General features: G+C 34.8%; 1 long non-coding RNA gene across 2 annotated transcripts in view; it reads right to left on the bottom strand.

The window, feature by feature from the left end:
- LOC144380413 (uncharacterized) overlaps positions 1-23,318 on the bottom strand; it is a 237,217-nt gene that overhangs the window by 159,180 nt on the left and 54,719 nt on the right. Inside the window, exon 3 of one of the 2 annotated variants that reach the window (XR_013444542.1) lies at positions 1,377-1,710. The exons of the other annotated variant lie outside the window; for it this stretch is intronic. This is a non-coding gene — a long non-coding RNA (uncharacterized LOC144380413). Of the gene's footprint in view, positions 1-1,376; positions 1,711-23,318 lie in introns of those variants that run through there. 2 annotated transcript variants of the gene reach the window in all.

Here is a 23,318-nt window from a genome sequence, read left to right as displayed (position 1 = left end):
TTAGTTGTCTAATGTTACCAAAAGTCACATGAGAAGGGCTAAATGAGCAGTTTATTAGAAAAAAATCATTTGATTTAAGAAACTAGTGTCCCCTAGTCCTGTAAAGATTAAAAGATAAAGCAATAATGAGATAAGTATTTGGGAGCTAAAAGTGATAGGAGGAGTGTCTTTTGAAGGAAAGAATAAAATAAGAAAGGGAGGACAAAAAGGAAAGGAAGGGGGAGGATTGATTCTAAATGACCTATCACGGGGATTTACAGTTGCACTGTGAAATTATACGTGAAATATTTTTATCATAGGGCTCTAAGCAAGGAAAATGAGATCCCTGATAAATTCTCTTGGAAATTAATATTTTTTAGGCTTGCTGTTAATAATTTTTCTGATTTCTCATTGTAATTATTCCCAATTACTATGTATAAATCCTTTTTCAGATGGATTTCAAGGTCCATACAAATATTCTGAAAGCAAATGTATTAGAAATTATATATATATAAACATACACACCTGAAATAGTAATCTGCTCATTTTGATTATTTTAATTCTCTAAATCGGGTGTCAGTAATATTTCAGGAGTGAGATGCCTAATTGCTGACTTCTGTCCTTCTCTTATGCATTGCAGAGACAGGTGGTATGAACAAAGAACTCCAGGAAGATACTTGCATTTAAATAGCTCCCCATTTTTTCCAAACAACTGTAAATTAATTATATAAACAAGCTTAAATGTCTTTCCTTTAAAGCCTATTATGAGCTAGGCATTATGCTAAGCGCTACTGATAGAATCAAGCAAAACAGACATGCTCCCAGCCCTAATGTAGCATGAATGCATGGTGAAAACTTCTTTCAGCAGCCCTAAGGTGCCCATAGTTCACATTCAGAATTAAATTTGAAAAGATAGTTATTTGCAAACCATGGTACAAGAAGTAAGAACGCTATTAAAATAAACTGCTCTTGGGGCGCCTGGGTGGCTCAGTCAGTTACACCTCCAACTCTTGATTTCAGCTCAGGTCTTGATCTCAGGGTCATGAGATTGAGCCCCATGTGGGGCTCTGAACTCAGTGGGGAGTCTGCTTAAGATTATCTCTCTCCCTCTCCCTCTGCCCCTTTCCCTGCATTTCTCTCTCTCCCTCTCTGAAAAAATAAAATAATCTGCTCGTTTCCCTAGCGTTGACAATCAGTTACTGAGAAACACCAAATACAATAAATTTTTTGAAGGCTGAAAAAGAAAAATTGCTCTCTAGTTGGCTTACACAGTTGATTCTCATCAATTACAATTCTGAGAATTCTAAAGGAGAGTTGGTGAATAAAGAAAAGATTAAATGTAAGTACTTCTTTTCTCAATATGTCTGTTATCTCATCATTAAACTATGAACTCCTTGAGGGAAGGACCGTTTCCTAATCATCTTTGATTCCCCAGTTTATAGACCAGAGCATAGTATGGACTGTGTGCTCAATACTTCTTGGAGAATTGACAGAATATTGAATTCACCACACTACAATAGATACAGTTTCTATTTGTGCATCTGATACTTGCAGGCGAGAACTGAAAGTATAATTATTTAAGAAAGACATCTCATGAGGTTTTAACTGCATTAATTAAAAAAAGAATTACATGTTTAGGAAAGCAGCAATGTCACTGGGTAGATTTCACTCTGGTTCTAAATAGTCAGCTTTTCCACTACTTTGTGGTGATACCAGCTGCTGGAACATAATCTGAAAAAAAAAAAAAAAAAAAAAAACTTCAGTGTGTCACATTTTGACAAATATGATTGTTGGGTTATCTTTAGTAAGTAAAATAAAATTTTCACTTTAACTTTTGGGCACCTGGGTGGCTCAGTTGGTTAAGCAACTGCCTTCGGCTCAGGTCATGATCCTGGAGTCCCTGGATCGAGTCCCACATCGGGCTCCCTGCTCAGCAGGGAGTCTGCTTCTCCCTCTGACCCTCCTCCCTCTCATGCTCTCTGTCTCTCATTCTCTTTCTCGCAAATAAATAAAATCTTAAAAAAAAAAAATTAAAAACTTTTAAATGCTTTTATTAACCATTTTGTAAAGAATACAATGTAAATGGACAACTTCAAAATAGTTGAAAAGGATTTTGGAAAGATGCTTTTGGAAAGCATCTCAAGGTAGTAAATTTAGTCATGAAGTTTTTATGCATCTAGACTCTCCAGCTTGGGTTACCAATTTTCCTTTCATTTATTTATGGCAAACTCAACACATAGAACTTTTAGTGATGCTGTCCAAATAATTGAATTAAATAAAATGTGTCAAATCAAACTGAATTTACTTAATATCTATTTATATATATATAAATATATAAAAATATATATTTAGTCATTATTTAATAAAGATAGTCTTGAACGTAGGTTTTGTTAAATGAGAGATGAGAATTTTAATATTTGAAGCATTTAACGTATATTACATAATTTTCCTCAAACTGTCTTTATAATAATATTTTAATAGACATGAATGTTGAAATATTTTCTTTCATCTTTTAAGGAAAAAAAACCCTAAACTTCCAAAAATGGAGTTAAATAGGTGATGTGGATTAAGGAGTGCACATGTGATGAGCACCAGGTGTTGTATATAAGTGCTGAATAACTAAATTGTACACCTGAAAATAACATTACACTATAGGTTAACTAACTGGATTTTAAAAAATAAAAAAATACAGAGCTTCTATCACAAACATACCATATAATCTCAGATTCTAAGTTAAATAAATTTTGATTAAGAAAATAAAGTTTTATTGAAATCTTAGGTAACATTTACTCAAGACAAATATCAGAAACAGTAAAAATTCTTACTTTTGTATCTTCAGTCAAATCTACATATAAACAGTGCATATATTTCAGATATTTAAAACCTCTTGGGTGCCTGGGTGGCTCAGTTGGTTGAGCAACTGCCTTCAGCTCAGGTCATGATCCTGGAGTCCCGGGATCGAGTCCTGCATCAGGCTCCCTGCTCAGCAGGGAGTCTGCTTCTCCCTCTGACCCTCCCCCCCTCTCATGTACTCTCTCTCTCCTCTCATCCTCTCTCTCAAATAAATAAATAAAATCTTAAAATAAATAAATAAATAAATAAAACCTCTTATTGCCGTACGTGAAAACTAACAAAAGAAGTAAAGTATCTTTGTCCAGGTATGAAATTTTCAACCATTTTTACATGCAGACCACAGATACGGCTCTTTTCTGGAAAATTATTATGATCTCATCAGCACCAGAATGCATTCAACACAATGCACTGTCAAACAAGAACATAAAGTTTTAAGTAAAACTGAGTGAAATAACCTTTGTAAGACTCTAATACTACAAGTATAATTCCCTAAATTACTCCTTTTTATGCACGAAATTATTCATTCACTAGTTACTTGGATCCATTTTCTAATACACCTTCCAATTGAATAATTATTTAAAATAGTAGAGACAGGGCGCCTGGGTGGCTCAGTTGGTTAAGCGACTGCCTTCGGCTCAGGTCATGATCCTGGAGTCCCTGGATCGAGTCCCGCATCGGGCTCCCTGCTCGGCAGGGAGTCTGCTTTTCCCTCTGACCCTCCCGACCCTCCCCCCTCTCATGTGCTCTCTCTCTCAGTCTCTCTCTCTCAAATAAATAAATAAAATCTTTAAAAAAATAAAAAAATAAAAAAATAAAAATAAAAAAATAAAATAGTAGAGACATTAAGCAGAAAAATACTTCACAGAGAAGTTCAAAGAGACATAGTAAGACAGTGGAGAAGAACACAGAATACAGCTAGCAATAGCAAAACTGTGAAGCAAGATGTGTTTAACAGATATGACCTACATCCTTTGTGTCTCTTTGTAAATCCTCCTTCCCTTGCTAGAGGTACAGGGCCTTTGGGCAAATCAGGCCTAGCCTGAGGTAGAAAAAAATAATCTGATAAATTTATTCATGAAAATTTCTTAATGATTATAAAGACACTTCCACCTTTTTTGTCACCCTTTCAAAATTTTAATCATAGACACTCAACATAGGAAAGAATCTTAAGGGTCATCTAGTTCAGTACTTCCAAAAATTTCCATTCCCCAAATCAGTAAATTTCCTTTTATTTTGTAAATGTTTATAAGTTACCAACTTGTTTTGCTAAGTAAGAATATTTAATTTTTTTTCTAACATCATCATTTCAAAAAGGAAAAGACATTTTAAAACGAAAAAGGTGAATAAATTTAGCTGCATAAAAATTCACATTTTATACATTTTATTTGTTTTTCTCATTATGCCAACATTTGATTATTCTGTCTAATAGCCCTACATGCACTTGCCCAGATATTTGAACATCTCACATGACAGAGAATCTGTTATGTCCTGAGACAATCTATTCCATTTTTGGTCAGCTGTGACTGTTAGAAAGTTTTGCTTTGTATTTAGACAAAGTTTGCCTCCTTTTTACTTCCGTTAATTGATTTAATTCTGCTTCTTGGAGTCTTAATCAAGTTGAATCCTTCTTCTATAGAGTATTTCTTTAGACATTTGAAGACCTCTGTTCTCCACCTCCACCCCCAAGCCTTCATTACACAAAATAATCTTTTAACAAGCTAAATATCCTCCATTTTCTTTAGCTGCTCTTCATGTGATGTGGCCTCGCTTCATTTTTATCACCTTGGTCAATCTTACCACTTCAAGTCTTTTCTATGACTGACATGACTGATTGAATGAATGTTTATACCTCTCTGAATAGAATTCAGTTTATCAATTACCCTCTTCAAGTGTGGCACTAATAGCTGGATTAGATCTTTAGAGGCCCCACATATCAAGAAGATATGGGTTTCAAAAAAAAAAAGGAGATATGGTTTCATTTCTCTGCACCTCCCAATGTCATATAAAATAAAACAGAACTAAAAATTAATTAATTAATTAATTAAAAAAATAAAGCAGAACTAAAGATCAGATAAAAAACATGATTTAAAAAAAAAAAAAAACACAAAATTAGATGAGGGCTGAAATTTAAATATTACTAAGCACATAATGGTGGCACCGGAACTGAGCCCAGTACTCAAGGTGTAGTTTGATATGCATGGAACAAAATAAGTTATTACTTCCCTTAGACACAAGGTCTTGATTACAGGGAGCAACCACAAATTGTTTCCTTAACTAGCCAATCCAATCAACAGAATAGTAAACTCTGTCAAATAACTTAATTGAGTAATTCTTTACTAAATTGTTTGAATCCACAGACTCTTCCAGTTGTAACATATGTAAGACACAGTAGTAGTATTCTCTATGGTTTCACTCCTTGCCCATGTTGAAAAACTCATCTTAATCAACTTTATAAAGTTAGCTATTAAAAAGAATAACATTTTCTTTTCAACTTTATCTCTTATCAGCGTAGTCTTTTATTTTACCTCCAGGCCTGCTGCTGATTTTTCCTCAAAATGAACACTTTGGTGTGGAAGGAACTATTGTTTCATTGAGTAGGTTTCTCTTTTGACTTTTCAGCAGAGTTTGCAGTGAATAAAAAAAGAAAAGGAAAAAACCTTTCTACTTTTCTTCATCCTACCTCTGTGTTCTATTACTCTAAACTCTGCAGAGAAAAACAAATCCTACTTCTTTGGGTTTGTTTATGTTTTATTTTGCTTTGTTTTTCTTTCTCTTTTTGAAAACATACAAAAATCATACCATTTATTTGTTCTGTTTTATTTCATGTACTGCTTTTAATAGAGTGTATTTAATAGAGTGTATTTTAATAGGGTGTATTTAATAGAGTGTCTAAGAAAGGTTAAGGACAGGAAGAAAAGATATACTCCATTTATGCAAGTATTATAATTATTTTCTGATTCTGAACTTAATTTCTCTCATAAAACCTGATATGAGAATTTAAAGTTCCAAACATTCATTCACTCACTCAATATGTTTCACTGTTAATAATTTAATAAAATAAAGGAAGATAGCTTACTTATAACATGAGATTTTAAGGTGAAGAGAGATGATTTGGAGAAGGCAAACAAAAAACAGCTTCTGGTAGTGTACAAATCTTTCAAGAGTAATTTTAGAGGAAATGTGTCATAATATTCAATTGTCAAATTATTGCTGCCAAGAAGGGAGCATGGCACAATAAAACTCTTAAAAGATCTAGATTTGAATCTCTATTTTTCCACTTCCTTAGACCTCAGTTAGTACATGTTCAAAATAGAGAAAATGATAATACTGGCTTTTACTACATCACAGAGTTTGTGAATTTCAAAGGAGATACAGGATGCCTTTCCTAACGATCCTCCAAGCAATATAAGGCTTTCAGACTGCACAGTCTTGTAAGAAGCACCTTGTATTTCTTTTTTATGGTATTATTTTTTAATTTAAATTAATAATTTATGTTATTGTTTTTAATGTCTATAATTCCTTTCAGACTAAACTCCTTGAGTGTTGGGAATGCTTGCTATCTTGTATACATACTGTCTTATTTCTGACAAAGAATGGAGTACACTACACAAAGTAGTCAACGTATAAATATTTGATGAATGAATGAAAACACTTTGTAAACTTTATAGCAGTTTACTGATTTTGCTATTGCCATGTTCTCTTAAAAGTGATGACAAAAAATCAGACTGCATTCTTATCACAAAAAAAGAACAAACTAAAAAATGTGGAGGTTATGAGTATATTTAGTACTTTGAATATGGTGATGATATCATGGGAGTATGCATATGTGCTAAATTATCAAAATGTATAAATAAAAAATGTGTACTGTGTATATAACAGTTGTACCTCAATGGAGCTTAAAAACAAAAAAAAAATAATAATTAGAAATCTAAATGGAATTATAACCTTATCATTTTTAACATTAAAATATCAGAACAACTAGTTAAATCAGTGAATTCAAATAGACTGAATTATTAATATTCTTATAAATACCAGTGTTTTCCTTCATCAAACATTACTTTTTTTCTATCCTAATGATATAAGCTATTCTCAAACATATTATATATATATATATATATATATATATATATATATATATATTCAAATACACACTGTGGTACAGTTCTCTTGGATTTTAAGTGACTTTAAAGAGTGGTACCATTCCAAGTGCTGAATAACTAAACTATGATAAGAACTTATTTCTTTCCCTGCATCCTCACTTCCTTCCCTGTTTGTGGCTTCACATCCTGGAGCTTCATTATGGCAGCAGTCAAAAGGGCTCAGTGACCAAACCTAAAGGATTAATTCCTCTGAGCAGTGTATTACATAAGCTATTTCTATAAGCCACAAATCCCTCTATATGCCCTTTCTGCACTCCCCCTAACCCCCCACCAACATGCACATACAGATGTATTCCACTCTAATAAAGTTCACAAAGGGCTCAACAGACAAAAAATTTTAAAAATACTATATTTGCTTACAATTTGTTGTGTTTCACTATTGCAGAGTACATTTTCATAATGTGCAACATCATCATTATGCAATAATGTAAAACGTCTCTCATATTTTACAGAAAATTATTGTCTCTGAAAGTTGTTAAAAGATAGTTATTTTATTTTTTTAATTTTTAAATATAACTCATCTCATGAGTTTATTCTGATATTTCCAGTTCAAATATAGTACTACACGATTTCACTGAAAAAAATATAGTTATTTTAATTTGCACAGACTGAAAGGTGATTCCAAAGTTTAATCTGAAAGGAGAGTCATGATGACCTCTGGTAACTAGTTTGATGGCTTAAAGAAAAATGTCATCTTTTATTTTTTATAAGGAAAAGCATATAGTCATAAACCGTATTCAACTAGGGAATATATGAGGGATTCTATATAATATAAAGAGAGGAAATGTAACTTCCTTATTTAAAATTAAATCTGATAGAATTAGTAGTCATGTTATTAGAGACAAGATAAATGTCAAGAATTCATTACTTTGTTTCAAGCTTAGTTTATCAGAAATCTGTCCTATGACACATAATAACTTGTACTGTTCTGCAGGTTATTTGATAGCAAGTTCAACAGTGTAGGTGAGTGACAATGTGAGCTGCATGATAATGGCTCTCCAGGGAAATTGGCCTATAGGACACAGTTAGGCATATATGAACCTTTATTCCAATGGCAGAAAAAATATTCAAAAGTTTATTTTTGCCCTCATAAGATCATCAGCTAATATGCAGAAAGTCAATTCAAACAAGGAGGTAGTCTTGGAAAAACGACATTAAAAAAACAATATATTGACTTTCTGGTTTAAACTGAAAATATTCAGCATTGTGTGTGTTGAAAGACATGAAGTTATTGTATATAACAAAATTTATATTATGCATTTTTCATCTGTTACAGAACGATATATTAAGAGGAATGGTAGTCCAATTTGATTTGGTATTAAAAAAATAGAAGAATTAATGAGCAAGCATATAAACTGTTTTAATTTTTCCTTATACAATAAAGATCAACATATGAATATGAACTCCACTAGCTCAAAGGTTTGCTGAAAACAAATCTATCGAAATATTTTAAGTTTACTGCACAATTCAAAGATAGACATTAATATATAGTAGTGTTTTTCTCCAAGAAGTTGTATTAAGCTTGAAATTTGAAATTAAAAAAATTAAAAGGAATTTGAAATTTAGTGGATACCTGATTATTTTCCAGTATATGGAAAACATATTAGAAATGTGTAAACAGAAATGTATAAATTAAATTCCAATTTAAGCATATGTATCATTCTTCTCAAATGATAGAGACAGCTCTTTTAAGCCTTTAGCTATGGAGATGCTGGTAAATGGCTGCCCACCCTTACATAGTGATATAAAAACTCCCACAGCATGACCCTTCCTTTTGAGTTGTTGCTGTGCATTGGAACTTTGGATAGGTTAATTAAGTCTCCCTTTTCCCTAGGATCTGTAGATTTACAACTTTAATATTTCTGCTTATTACAAGACATTCATGTTTTCCTTGAAAAGTTTATGTGAGGAAGAGTAATGAATTTTTTGAGAGGTTTGCAATCATTGTATTAAAGAACAAAAAATGAGAGAAGGTAAGAAATAAGAGGTGATAGCTAAATTGTGTTGGTCCAAACTCGAGTAGATCATAATGAGGTGAAGGGAAGTGGGCAGGGAAGAAAGAGCACCATTAATTGTGAAGTCAGATGCTGTAGGGAAGTCAAAACTTACACCACAGGGTGTAGAGAGAACAATCTTAAATTGTAAAGGGGCCTTGCTAGAAATTCCTTTTGTTTTTGTATGCAGCACTGCCATATGTTTCAGTTACCTAAGACTGACTTGGACATATGAACTTATAAGGGTACTGATTTTCACCAAATCAGCCTTATTGGCAAATATTTAAATTTCTTCTGTTTTCTTCACAACTCAATTTGGAAAATAAGAACAACCCTTGGCTTTATGTCTGGTACAAATGTCTCTATGGTTGAATATTTTAAACCACATTCATCAGCAAAGCAAAGAAGCTTTCATGTTCGATGCCTTCTCTCTGCATCAAGCCTTTTTGACATGAATAAAAACTTAAAAGACTTCAAAAATAGTTATAAGCATATATGTTTAGCCAAGTAGAGGGTTCTGCCAATATAGGATGTAAAATAGTCTAAAATAACAGTAGTTTACATGGATTTCAAAGAAAATAATATATAATATATAAATTATTTTATTTATGAAAAATTTAATTAAATCATATATTCAAATGGATTTTTTTCACTGATCCTCAAATACATCCCCTACATTAGAGGAAACAAGTAAGCCTAAAGAGTGCTTTTGCACACAAGAAACCATCCACATTGTATCTAGTCAAGCTGTGGAACACTTTTGAGAAATACAGAAAAAGTGTGGGTCATAGAAACCTCTGTATGGTTTTGCTGAATTGTTGTTTTTAAGAAACTCATTCCAAAGCAAAGGAAAAAAATCACAGAGCAACTGGGAGCTTTTTAAAATTTATGAATTATACTTGCAAATGCAACCAAGAATGGACCACCAAATTATCAGACAAAATGTCAAATCAAGGTTTAACTTTTCCTTGTGATAAACTCCTTCAGTTAATCTATTTTGCTGAGAATTAGGGTATCCAGACCTAAATACTGAATAATCAGATAATAATAAATCACTTCCATTATCTTACCTCAATTCAGAGTGGAGAGCCATTTTGCTACCAGGGTATAAATTCAGAACTACCTCATTTCTTGTTGAAATAACAACCTCCTAAATGACCTACCTCTCCTGGCTTTTCTGATGCCCATTCCATTCTGATGTCAGAATCATCTTTGTAAAATGCCAGTTTGCTTGTGGCATGCTCCTGCTGAAATTTTTTTAATGACACCCTATTGCTCACAGGTTAATGTCCAAGTGCCTTAGCTAAAAGTAGGTCAAAACTACTTTTCTTCAATCATTTCCATCCCCCATCCCTTCTGCAGTCTTACTCCTCTCTTCTGTATCTGGTAAATGTCTGTTTGTCATTCAAGGCCGAGGTTGAATGTCACCTCTCTTATGAATCTTCCTATGACTTTCCCCCAAATGAATTAGTCAATTTCTCCTCTGAGTTCCTATAAAACTTAACCCATGCAATATGCATAGTGGGAAGGGCATGAGAGGGAAAAGGAGTAATTGTAGAACAATGGATTTCATAAAAAATGTACCTAAGAGGCTGCCAACTGTAGCCCCTACTTTAACCAAAACACATTAAATCTTATATTTTATATACATTATACATTCTGGTAAAGATCTTATTTCAACAAATGTTATGTCTCAAGGAAAGAGGCATCATAAAACACAAGTGTAGTGGAAAAAACATAACCTTTGGAGGCAGAGAGTACTAAGTTTTAAATAATTACTTTTCCACTTACTAGATGTATGGCTTTGGGCAAATCAATTCTTCTACCTACTTCTCTAATATCATCACTTGCCACTTACCTCCTTGCAAGTTACACTTAAGTTGAGATGAGCAATTAGAGGCTTTATAAACATTTCACACTATTTCATACCATATTCAAACAAGCCAGTCCATGTTTCTGGAATGCTTTTATACCACTACTTTCCTGTCAAACTCTTTCATATTTCCAGAGCCAGTTGAAGTATTATTATCTCTCTTAAGTCTAACCTCAGGCAGAGCTTGATAGTCTCATGTCTTTGAGCTCACTTTGTGATATACAAACTCTATTATATGTTGTCACTCTGTGTTTCCTGTATCTAGGACTGGGTAAGTTCCAATATAACCCTATTAATTGTTATAATATTGCAATACTGTATAAAATGTGGTTAAGATCCAGTGTCTCAAACCAAATCCCTTTTGCCTCTTGTCATCTCAGTTCTTCACCTAGGACACCCCCTTCAAACCTCCAATGACCAAGCAATTAAAGGATTAATACTTGAACTCTGGAACTCTGCTCTAAGTAAGGCTTGCATTTAATATGATCCATCAGTGCCAATGTTATCCTTATTGTTAATATCTGAACATGGTTTCTGCTTATCTTCTTATTAGAAGATGAATCACCTGAGAGCATGGTTTGGGTTGTTCATCCTTGTATCTTTGATGATGGAACCCCTGTTGCTCCAACTGTTAACTATCTGGCTATTCCTTCATTTCAGTATTCCTCTCCCTTCTGTATCAATTATCTTCTACCCTCATGAAATCCTTACCTAGGCCTACCCTACTTGGACCTATGACTGGGTTTTACCCTTACTTGATCTTTACATACAAAAACTACTTCTTTTTCTCAGTTGCACATATAGGAAAATGTAAAAGTAGTTTTTGAGTGAAAAGCATATATTTGTGTATGTATTGTTAACTATAAACTATAATAAAAATTAACGTGGTTTACAAATACATCTCACAAAACACAGATGCTTAATGAATACATTGTTTTCAATTATTTATCAATAAGTACTGCTTTATTTTTTTGTCCTTTACCCCCACTCCTTATTTATTGTCCAAAATGTTACCACTAACTATTCTATACAGCACCCACTGTACATTCTGAAAAGATTATCCCATCTCATATATGAATCACTGCTGAATACAATTCCTATAATATTGCAACTATCAAAATCCTCCTTGGAAAGATAGCTGCTATGAATGAGAAAATAATCTCTTAAATTTAAATTAATATCAAAATACATAAAAGAGTTGAAACAAGGGTTTTCTTAAATAAAAATACTATCATTGATCTAGAAACTTGAAGTAGAACTTGATTTACATCCAAAAAATATAATTACAGTCATGAGAAGATTCTGGTGGATGCTAATTTTCACTATGGAATCACCCTATTTTCTACATCAATCTTTTAAGGAAAATTATCTGTACTTATATTAGACCAAGCACAAAATAAAATATGATTATTGTAATAGTAGTAGAATTTTCATTATTTGAAAGTTGCATGCTATGCTGTTTTTATTTGTTAACTGATTCATTCATTACACAAACATACGTTGAATATTAGTTCTGTGCCAGTTGCTAAGAAAACACAAATATATTGTATGATACTAAAGTGTCCAAAGTAGCAAACCAACATATTTTTTTAAAAAAGTATTTATGTGAAAGTCAATTAACTGCTAAGACTTACCCTTCCTTCCAGAGCACAGTCAAAAAACAGAAAAAAAGGTAAAAATAAAAATATCCTTTGAAGACATGCTCCTTATAATGGTAGACAAAAACTTAAAAGGATAAAAAAAAAAAACAATTAATTGTCAAAACAAAACAAAAAGGTCAGTATGTAATGATGAATGTTTATTTCATCAGGATAAAGTAAATGAATGTACTAAATGAATACATGCCTAATACCATAAACAAAACTGAATAAACATATAGGATAATTAGACAAATCCACAATCATATTAAAGGTTTTAACACACCTGTATATGCAATTGATAGAACATGGAGAGAAAAAAATCATTATAAATATAGATTGTAATATATAATAATTATATATAATATATTATACATAATATATATTATATATATAATAATATAAATATTATTACTAAAAAACTAGACTTCATGCAGATATGTTTACATCAATGTACCCAAAAGTGCAGAACACACATTCTTTTCAAGAACACATGGATTATTTCTTTTTAAAAAAGACCATATATGCGCCCTAAAAGGAAATATCAACATATACCAACTACCTGGAATAATGCGGAATGTGTCACAATGCAAATATGGTCAAAGGAGAAAAAAAAAGATAACCAGAATCATCTCCATAACTCTTAAAATTAAGAATACATTTTTAAATAATTTATTAGACAAAAAAATAATGGAAAAAAAAGAAAATATTTTAACTAAATAATAATGAGAATACTAAGTATCAGAACCTGTGGGGGTCAGAAAATGAGTAGTCTTAAAATCTTATATTAGAAAAAATATAGAAATTAGCTTATAATTCATCTTAAGAAATTAAGAAATGGATATCAAAATAAACCCAAATAAAGTAGAAGAGAAAAATAAGATAAATTAAGAGATTAATAAAGAAACAATCTTACCATAAAGATTGGAAAAGCTAACAGTTAGTTCTCAAAAAGATTTATAATACACACCCCTCTTACAAATGAGCAAGAAAAAAAAAAGTAAACACAAGTCACCAGGATCAAAAATTAAAAAGGGACAAAACCAAAAATCCTTCAGTAATTATAAAGATAAGAGATTATTGTGATTAAAAGCATGACACTCCAAGTAGAACATTTAGTTGAAATCAACATATTTCTAGAAAAATGCAGGTTATCAAAACACCAAAAAAAAAAAGAAGAGTGATTATTTTTATAATGAATAAAGACATTTAATTCACATGCTAACATTCTCACTAAGGAAATTCATACCCAGATAACTTCACCATTGAAAGAAGTAGCTTTAGGCCATATGCACCCCAATGTTCATAGCAGCAATGTCCTCAATAGCCAAACTGCGGAAAGAGCCAAGATGCCCTTCAACAGATGAATGGATCAAGAAGATGTGGTCCACAGATACAATGGAATATTATGCAGCCATCAGAAAGGATGAATACCCAACTTTTACATCACATAGTTGGGACTGGAGGAGATTATGCTAAGTGAAAGAAGTCAAGCAGCAAAAGTCAATTATCATATGGTTTCACTTATTTGTGGAACATAAGGAATAGCATGGAGGACATTAAGAGAAGGAAGGGAAAAATGAAGGGAGGGAATTGGAGGGGGAGACAAACCATGAGACACTATGGACTCCAAGAAACAAACTGAGGGTTTTAGAGGGGAGGGGGGTGGGGGGATGAGTTAGACCGGTGATGGGTATTAAGGAGGGCACGTATTGCATGGTGTACTGGGTGCTATATGAAAACAATGAATCATGGAGCACTACATCAAAAACTAATGATGTACTATATGGTGACTAACATAATATAATAAAATTAAATTAAATTAAAAAAAAAGAATTAGCTTCATTCTTACACAAGCTCTTTCAAGGAATAAAAATAAATAAATAAATTAAAAAAAAAAGATATGTTTCAAAATTTATGTATGAGGCTACCATATCATTGATAGCAAAATGTCAAAAAGAGCATAATAATATCAGCAAGATGGTAGAACAGAAAGTCCGAGAAATAATTCTCCCACAGAAACATCAATACAGCAATGAAATACAGGCCAAAAAAAGAAAAAGAAAAAAAGAAACCTATGTGAGAATTCCAGAAGCCAAATTAGAAGTTGCTGTACTCCAGGAAAGCACAAATCTGAGAATAGCTACACTGGAATGGGTAAGAAAGGCCATTTCAATATTTTTATCTTGGGTTCATTAAACCCTGGCCCTTATCTGGATTTTCATTTTCTTCTGGAAACTCCAGTTTATTTAGCAAAGATATTACCCAAAATAAACCAATTTCTTCGTCATTTTCCACAAAAACATTGGCGATACAAGCTGAAGGCAGCAGTAGCAAATACAAAGGTAGAGATGAAGAAGAGAAAGATGACCCACCCAAAGTAGTAGTTATTGAAGTAAAAGATGCTTTTTTTACTCCAAAAAGTGTAAACTATTTTACAAGAAAGAGAAAGGTGTGGATACTTTGCATTTAAAACTTACAGCAAATCAGAAGACACAACTTTTAATGGGGGCAGACACTAATTTAGGAAACATTGCTGAATGATCTGATTCCACCCCACATACTGTGTACCCAACCAGGGAGAAACATCATACTTATTGTATGTGATCCAAACCCACCTATCGATGAGAAGAATGTCACCATCCCAGTTACCATCTTCTTTTTTTTTAAAGATTTTATTTATTTATTTGACAGAGAGAGAGATTGCGAGAGCAGGAACACAAGCAGGGGTAGTGGGAAAGGGAGAAGCAGGCTTCCCGCCAAGAAGGGAGCCTGATGCGGGGCCCGATCCCAGGACCCTGGGACCATGACCTGAGCCGAAGGCAGACGCCTAACGACTGAGCCACCCAGGCGCCCCCCCCCAGTTACCATCTTAATTTGGGTAATAGACAAGAATGGAGATGAGTTGCACAAAATTTTACTGGAGAAAAATAATGCCTGAACATACTTTGGCTGAGAAATTGTTGCTAAATTACTGCTTCCCCACCATCCCTTAAACTTAGTTTTTCTTCTCTTAGTACTTTGACATCCTAAGAACTTATAGATAACTTAAAACTTTTGTGAGATTAATATGCCCAATAAAATCTTTAAATGTTAAGTGTCAAGAAGCTATAATCTCTTTTCTTAAGAACTGTCTAATGTGTAAAATACACGTGAATGAATTTTTTTGGAATATTTTTAAGGTTCACTTATTAAACTGACCACAAATGATTTCTTAATAGACTGAAATCAGGATATCAATTAGATTTCCCAAAGACTGTTCCAATCCATAGGTTTTAGGGTCTGCTGTCACTGCTGGCAAGGCTTTCCAATAGACCCTGGGTCCAGAAGGAAACTTGCCTGTAGCATTCTCTCTGGTGGGCTTGACTGATTTAGGAGAACAGCTCTCTTTCCAAATGAATCATGCCACTTCTATGCGACAGAGGTATTTTCCCTTTGTTTTATTTTATTGTTATTTTAAAGCTGAAACCTGAGTACCAAATGTTCCCCCTCAGCATTAGAATCTTTAGCTTTTTATTTGCAGACTTTGACCTTTAACTGTGTAGGCTGCTTTACCTGATTCAGGAACTGCTTTTTTTTTTTTTTTCAAAGTTTTTCTTTATTTATTTGACAGAGAGAAAGAGAGAGAGAGAGAGAGCATGCACACAAGCAGGGGAGTGGGAGAGGGAGAAGCAGGGCTCAATCCCAGGACCCTGAGATCACGACCTGAGCTGAAGGCAGATGTTTAACAGACCGAGCCACCCAGGAACTACTTTTTCATTTTATCTTTTTTTTTTTTTTAAGATTTATTTATTTATCTGAGAGAGCGAGAATGAGAGAGAGAGAGAGTACATGAGAGGGGGGAGGGTTAGAGGGAGAAGCAGACTCTCTACTGAGCAGGGAGCCCAATGCGGGACTCAATCCAGGGACTCCAGGATCATGACCTGAGCCAAAGGCAGTCGCTTAAACAATTGAGCCACCCAGGCACCCCTGCTTTTTCATTTTAAAAGGACTCTGACTCAGCCATCAAAAAGAAGGCAATCTTGTCATTTGCAACGACATGGATGGAACTAGAGGGTAATATGCTAAGTGAAATAAGTCAGTCAGAGAAAGACGACATATGATTTCACTCATATGTGGAATTTAAGAAACAAAACAGATGAACATAGGGGAAAGGAAAGAAAAATATAATAAGATGAAAATTAAGAGGGAGGCAAACCATAAAAATGCTGAACTCTAGGAAACAAACTGCAGGTTTCCAGGGTAGGGTGGGTGGAAGGGATAATTGGGTGATGGGCATTAAGGTGGGCATTTGATGTAATGAGCACTGGGTATTATGCAACTGATGAATCACTAAATTCTACCTCTGAAACTAAAAAAAAAAAAAAAAGAAAAAAAGAAACAAGTGACTTGTTTGGTTTTATAGATTGGGTTTTGTAGTTTCATTCTTGAGGTGCTGTTACTTCTGTATTCCCCTACAGACAAACAGAATAAAGGGAGATTCCCAGGAATGAAGTTTAAAAGCACAAATTTGGTGGCTTATAGTTTATAGACCATAGACAGCAAACCCTTGTAATAAAGAAAATTAAGTCAAAGTTAAACAATAGTACAAAAGAAAGAGAATATGTCTTAGTTATTTGCACTATGATGAACCCTATAGATCTAAAAGCTACTTATTACTTAAAGTTCTAGGAGCTTTTATTACATATGAGCCATGGGAATTAACCAGGAAATATGCAATAAGGTAATGGAATTAAAATTCTTTGTGTAAATGTTGCCTTTAACTTTAAACAGAAGTATATTCTACATTTGATATCTAAAATTTCCACTTACTTTTTTAAGAGTAAGGTATTTAGTATGTCCATTTGTAAGGGAGGCATGGTTATACACAAGCATATGTGTCATTTCTCCATAGCTGTTAGGTAACTAAACCTAGTATTCTTTAAAGATTCTGGGCACATGAATTAAATGCAGATTTTAATATTTAAATGTCTAATTTTATTCCTCATTAATCATCTAATCCTGGTACCAGATAATCTTGTTTAAAGCCTCTGGGTCTGTGTCTGACTGTTCACACTTATATATTCTGATCTTCAGTACATAATGTCTTCTCACTTAGAATACTCAAAATAATTATAAATAGTACAGCTTCTTTTTTTTAAAAGAAGCTATACTTTTTAGATATAAAGAGGGCAGGGAAATGATTTTATGATCAAATATGTTAACTCAAATATTTGAGGTATGGTAGTTGGCCCCACATTTATCATGAGGTTCCTGTACTACTGTTTTCTGATTCCAGTGAAAGAATTTGGCTCAGCATGTGACTCTGGATAAATACAAAGAAAGAGGTATACTTACACTTTTTTGGGACGTGGTAAAATTCACATTGGGAGAGCATGAGAAGGAGTGGCATTACTTTTGCATTTTTTTTTAGATTAGAGAATATTTGTGAGTTTTTGTAACAGGTAATTTATAGTAAGCAGGTGGTCAATACTGTTACAGCAACAGTGGCCCTGCTTCTTCACTTTAGGTTTATCCAGCTGTTAGAAGGATGAGGAAATACAGGGCACAAGTTTCAGTCCAGTGTGTCCCACTTTAGCCACATATACTCCCATGGTCCCCAGGACCTGGTAGATCTCTCAGGTACCTTCAGGGGTGCTGCAGTGGCAATAGCTTTTGCATGTCCAGTGGGAAATTTGCCAAAAATGGCCTGAAAACATGAGGATTCAGTCACCTGTCAACCCTCCTGAAAAGATGGTTTATATATTTTTAAATTAGTGGATATATGTGGCTTTCTTTTCCCTAACATTCCCAGCAAATTGCTGCTGCTAAGACTCACTGTTAAAGTGACAGTTACAGCTAGAGGAGCAAGATGGCGGAGGAGTAGGAGACCTGGATTTCGTCTGGTCCCAGGAATTCAGCTGGACAGGGATCAAACCATTCCAAACACCTACAAACTCAACAGGAGATCAAAGAAAAGAATAGCAGCAACTCTCTGAACAGAAAAGCGACCACTTTCTGGAAGGTAGGACGTGAGGGGAAGTGAACCCGAGGGGGATATTAGGGAAGATGGATGGCGGGGAAGGGGGCCTCCGTCAGCCGCTTCTGCCAAGTAATAGAGCAGCAGAGCACAAAATCGGAACTTTTAGAAGTCGGCTCTGCTGAGGGACGTCGCTCCGGTGGCTAAGCGGGGGTGGAACCCTCGCTGGGACAGTGTGGTCTCAAGACCCTCAGGGTCACAGAAAGACCAGGGGTGCCTGAATGCGGCAGAGCTCCCAGGGATCGGAGCGGGGAAGCCGGCTGCAGCGACGGAGCCGAGGAGTGGGCTCTCAGCTCAGGTTTGCCATAAACCGTGATCCGCAGCACAGTCGGGCCACTACTCTTCCAGCAGGGACACAACAAGTAGGAGATCCGGGGAGACACCCCTTCCTTCCCTAGGAGAAGCGGCATGGGAGTGCACTGCAGGGATCTGGTGGGTTTGGAGACTCCAAACAGGGTTGTGTGCCAGAGATAGAAATGCTTGGTCACAGGCCAGGTGAGCATGGAGTGAGACCGGAGACCAGGGAGATGGGAGTGATTGACTGCTTTTCTCTGGGGGCTCACTGAGGAGTGGGGCCCCGAGTTCTCAGCACCTCCGGGGTGGAGATTGGGAGGCCGCCATTTTCACTCTCGTCCTCCAAAACTGTACGGAAAGCTTACAGGGAACAAAAGCTCCAGAGAGCAAACCTGAGCAGATTACATAGCCAGGACCCAGCAAGGGTGGGGCAATTCTGCCTCCCGCAAAGACATTTGGGAACCATGGCAACAGGTCCCTCCCCCAGAAGATCAGCAAGAACAGCCAGCCAAGACCAAGTTTACCAATCAATGAGAACGGCAGCACTCCAGCGCTAGGGGAATACAGCACATAGAATTCATGGCTTTTTTACCATGATTCTTTAGTCATTCAAAGTTAATTTTTTTTAACTTTTTTTTTTGAATTTTTCGTTTTCCCTTTTTCAATCAACATCTTATCAATCCCTTTTTTTAAAAAAATATTTTTTTTTATTTTTCATTTTTAGAGTCATATTCTATCCCTTCATAGTAGTTACCCTTATTTTTGGTATATATATATATATATATATAAGTTGTTCTCTCTTTAAAATTTTGAGATACGGTTCCTTCTAACAGATCAAAATATACCTTAAATCTCTAGTGTATGGCTTTGTTCTAGTCTCCTGCCCGATCACATTCTCTCCCTTTTTTTTTTTTAAATCCTCTTCTTTCATTTTTCAACCAACTTCTTATCTTATCAATTTCTTTTATAAAGTCTTTTATAATTTTCTTCTTTACACTTATATTCCATCCCTTCATTGTACTAAGCCTTATTTTGGTACATATATAAGTTTTTCTTTCTTTAAAATTTTGGGAGGCACTTTCTTCTAACAGACCAAAATACACCCAAAATCTAGTGTGTGGCACTGATCTATGCACCAGCCCGATCATATTTGATCATGTTCTGTTTTTTTGTTTTGTTTTGTTTTGTTTTTGTCCGTTTTTATCTTTTTCTTTTTCTTTTTCTTTTTTTTTCTTTTTTCTTTCTTTCCCTTTCTTTTCCCCTGGTTTCAGGTCTTTTCTGATTTGTTTAGTGTATATTTTCTGGGGACGTTGTTACCCTGTTAGCATCTTGTTCTCTCATTCATCTATTCTCTTCTGGACAGAATGACAAGATGGGAAAAATCACCTCCACAAAAAGAACAAGAGGTAGTACCGACTGCCAGGGACAGAATCAATACGGACATTAGTATGATGTCAGAACTAGAGTTCAGAATGATGATTATAAAGATACTAGCTGGGCTTGAAAAAAACACGGAAGTTATTAGAGAAACCCTTTCTGCAGAAATAAAATAAATAAAATCTAACCAGGTCGAAATCAAAAAGGTTTTAATGAGGTGCAATCAAAAATGGGGGCTCTAACTGCTAGGATAAATGAGGCAGAAGAGCGAATTAGTGATATAGAAGACCAAATGATGGAAAATAAAGAAGCTGACAAAAAGAGAGATAAACAGCTACTGGATCACGAGGGCAGAATTCCAAAGATAAGTGATACCATAAGACGAAACAACATTAGAATAATTGGGATCCCAGAAGAAGAAGAAAGAGAGAGAGGGGCAGAAGGTATATTGGAGCATATCATAGCAGAGAACTTCCCTAATTTGGGGAAGGAAACAGGCATCAAAATCCAGGAGGCACAGAGAACCCTTCTCAAAATCAATAAAAATAAGTCAACACCCTGACATATAATAGTAAAATTTACAAGTCTCAGAGACAAAGAGAAAATCCTGAAAGCAGCTTGGGAGAAGAGATCGGTAACCTAAAATGGTAGAAACATTAGATTGGCAACAGACCTATCCACAGAGACCTGGCAGGCCAGAAAGGACTGGCAGGATATATTCAGAGCACTAAATGAGAAAAATATGCAGCCAAGAATACTCTATCCAGGTAGGTTGTCATTGAAAATAGCAGAAGAGATAAAAAGCTTCCAGGACAAACAAAAACTAAAGGAATTTGGAAACACGAAACCAGCCCTACAAGAAATATTGGAAGGGGTCCTCTAAGCAAAGAGAGAGCCTAAAAGCAACATAGACCAGAAAGGAACACAGACAACATACAGTAACAGTCCCCTTACAGGCAATACAATGGCACTAAATTCATATTTTCAATAGTTACCCTGAATGTAAATGGGCTAGATACCCCAATCAAAAGACACAGGGTATCAGATTGGATAAAAAAAACAAGACCCATCGATATGCTGTCTATAAGAGACTCATTTTAGACCCAAGACACCCCCAGATTGAAAGTGAGGGGGTGGAAAACCATTTAACATGCTAATGGACACCAAAAGAAAGCTGGGGTGGCAATCCATCTATCAGACAAATTAGATTTTAAACCAAAGACTATAATAAGAGATGAGGAAGGACACTATATCCTACTTAAAGGTTTTATCCAACAAGAAGATCCAACAACTGTAAATATATATGACCCTAATATGGGAGCAGCCAATTATATAAGGGAATTAATAACAAAAGCAAAGAAACACATTGACAACAATACAATAATACTGGGGGACTTTAACATCCCCCTCACTGAAATGGACAGCTCATCTAAGCAAAAGATCAACAAGGAAATAAAGACTTTAAATGATACACTGGACCAAATGGACTTCACATATATATTCAGAACATTCCATCCCAAAGCAACAGAATACACATTCTTCTCTAGGGCCCATTCTCCGGAATAGATCACATCCTAGGTCACAAATCAGGTCTCAACCGATACCAAAAGATTGGGATCATTCCCTGCACATTTTTGGACCACAGTGCTTTGAAACTAGAACTCAATCACAGGAAAGTCAGAAAGAACTCAAATACATGGAGGCTAAAGAGCATCCTACTAAAGAATGAATGAGTCAACAAGGAAATTAAAGAAGAATTAAAAAAAAATTCATGGAAACAAATGAAAATGAAAACACAACTATCCAAATTCTTTGGGATACAGCAAAGGCGGTCCTAAGAGGAAAGTATGTAGCAATATAAATCTTTCTCAAGAAACAAGAAAGGTCTCAAATACACAACCTAACTCTACACCTAAAGGAGCTGGAGAAAGAACAACAAATAAAGCCTAAACCCAGCAGGAGAAGAGAAATAATAAAGATCAGAGCAGAAATCAATGAAATAGAAATCAAAAGAATAGTAGAACAGACCAAAGAAAGTAGGAGCTGGTTCTTTGAAAGAATTAACAAGATTAATAAACCCCTGGCCAGACCCATCAGAAAGAGAAGAGAAATGACCCAAATCAACAAAATCATGAATGAAAGAGGAGAGATCACAACAAACACCAAAGAAATACAAACAATTATAAGAACATATTATGAGCAGCTATATGCCAGCACATTAGATAATCTGGAAGAAATGGATGCATTCCTAGAGATGTATCAACTACCACAACTGAACCAGGAAGAAATAGAAAACCTGAACAGACCTATAACCACGAAGGAAATTCAAGCAGTCATCAAAAATCTCACAACAAAAGAAAGCCCAGGGCCAGATGGGTTCCAAGGGGAATTCTACCAAACATTTAAAGAAGAATTAATACCTATTCTTCTGAAACTGTTCCAAAAAATAGAAATGGAAGGAAAACTTCCAAGCTCATTTTATGAGGCCAGCATTACCTTGATCCCAAAACCAGACAAAGCCCCCATCAAAAAGGAAAATTACAAACCCATATCCTTGATGAACATGGATGCAAAAATTCTCACCAAAATACTAGCCAATAGGATCCAACAGTACATTAAAAGGATTATTCACCACGACCAAGTGGGATTTATCCCTGGGCTGCAAGGTTGGTTCAACATCCACAAATCAATCAGTGTGATACAATACATTAATATAATAAAGGACAAGAACCATATGATCCTCTCAATAGATGCAGAAAAAGCATTTGACAAAGTACAGCATCCTTTCTTTTGATCAAAACTCTTCAGAGTATAGGGATAGAGGGTATATACCTCAATATCATAAAAGCCATCTATGAAAAATCCACAGTGAATATCATTCTCAATGGGGAAAAACTGAGAGCTTTGTCCCTAAGGTCAGGAACGCAGCAGGGATGTCCACTATCACCACTGCTATTCAACATAGTATTAGAAGTCCTAGTCACAGCAATCAGACAACAAAAAGAAATAAATGGCATCCAAATCAGCAAAGAAGAAGTCAAATTCTCACTCTTTGCAGATGATATGATACTTTATGTGGAAAACCCAAAAGACTCCACCCCAAAACTGCTAGAACTCATACAGGAATTCAGT

Source organism: Halichoerus grypus, chromosome X, assembly GCF_964656455.1.
Source record: "Halichoerus grypus chromosome X, mHalGry1.hap1.1, whole genome shotgun sequence".
NCBI lineage: Eukaryota > Metazoa > Chordata > Mammalia > Carnivora > Phocidae > Halichoerus > Halichoerus grypus.
This window is presented reverse-complemented; position numbering and strand designations above follow the sequence as displayed.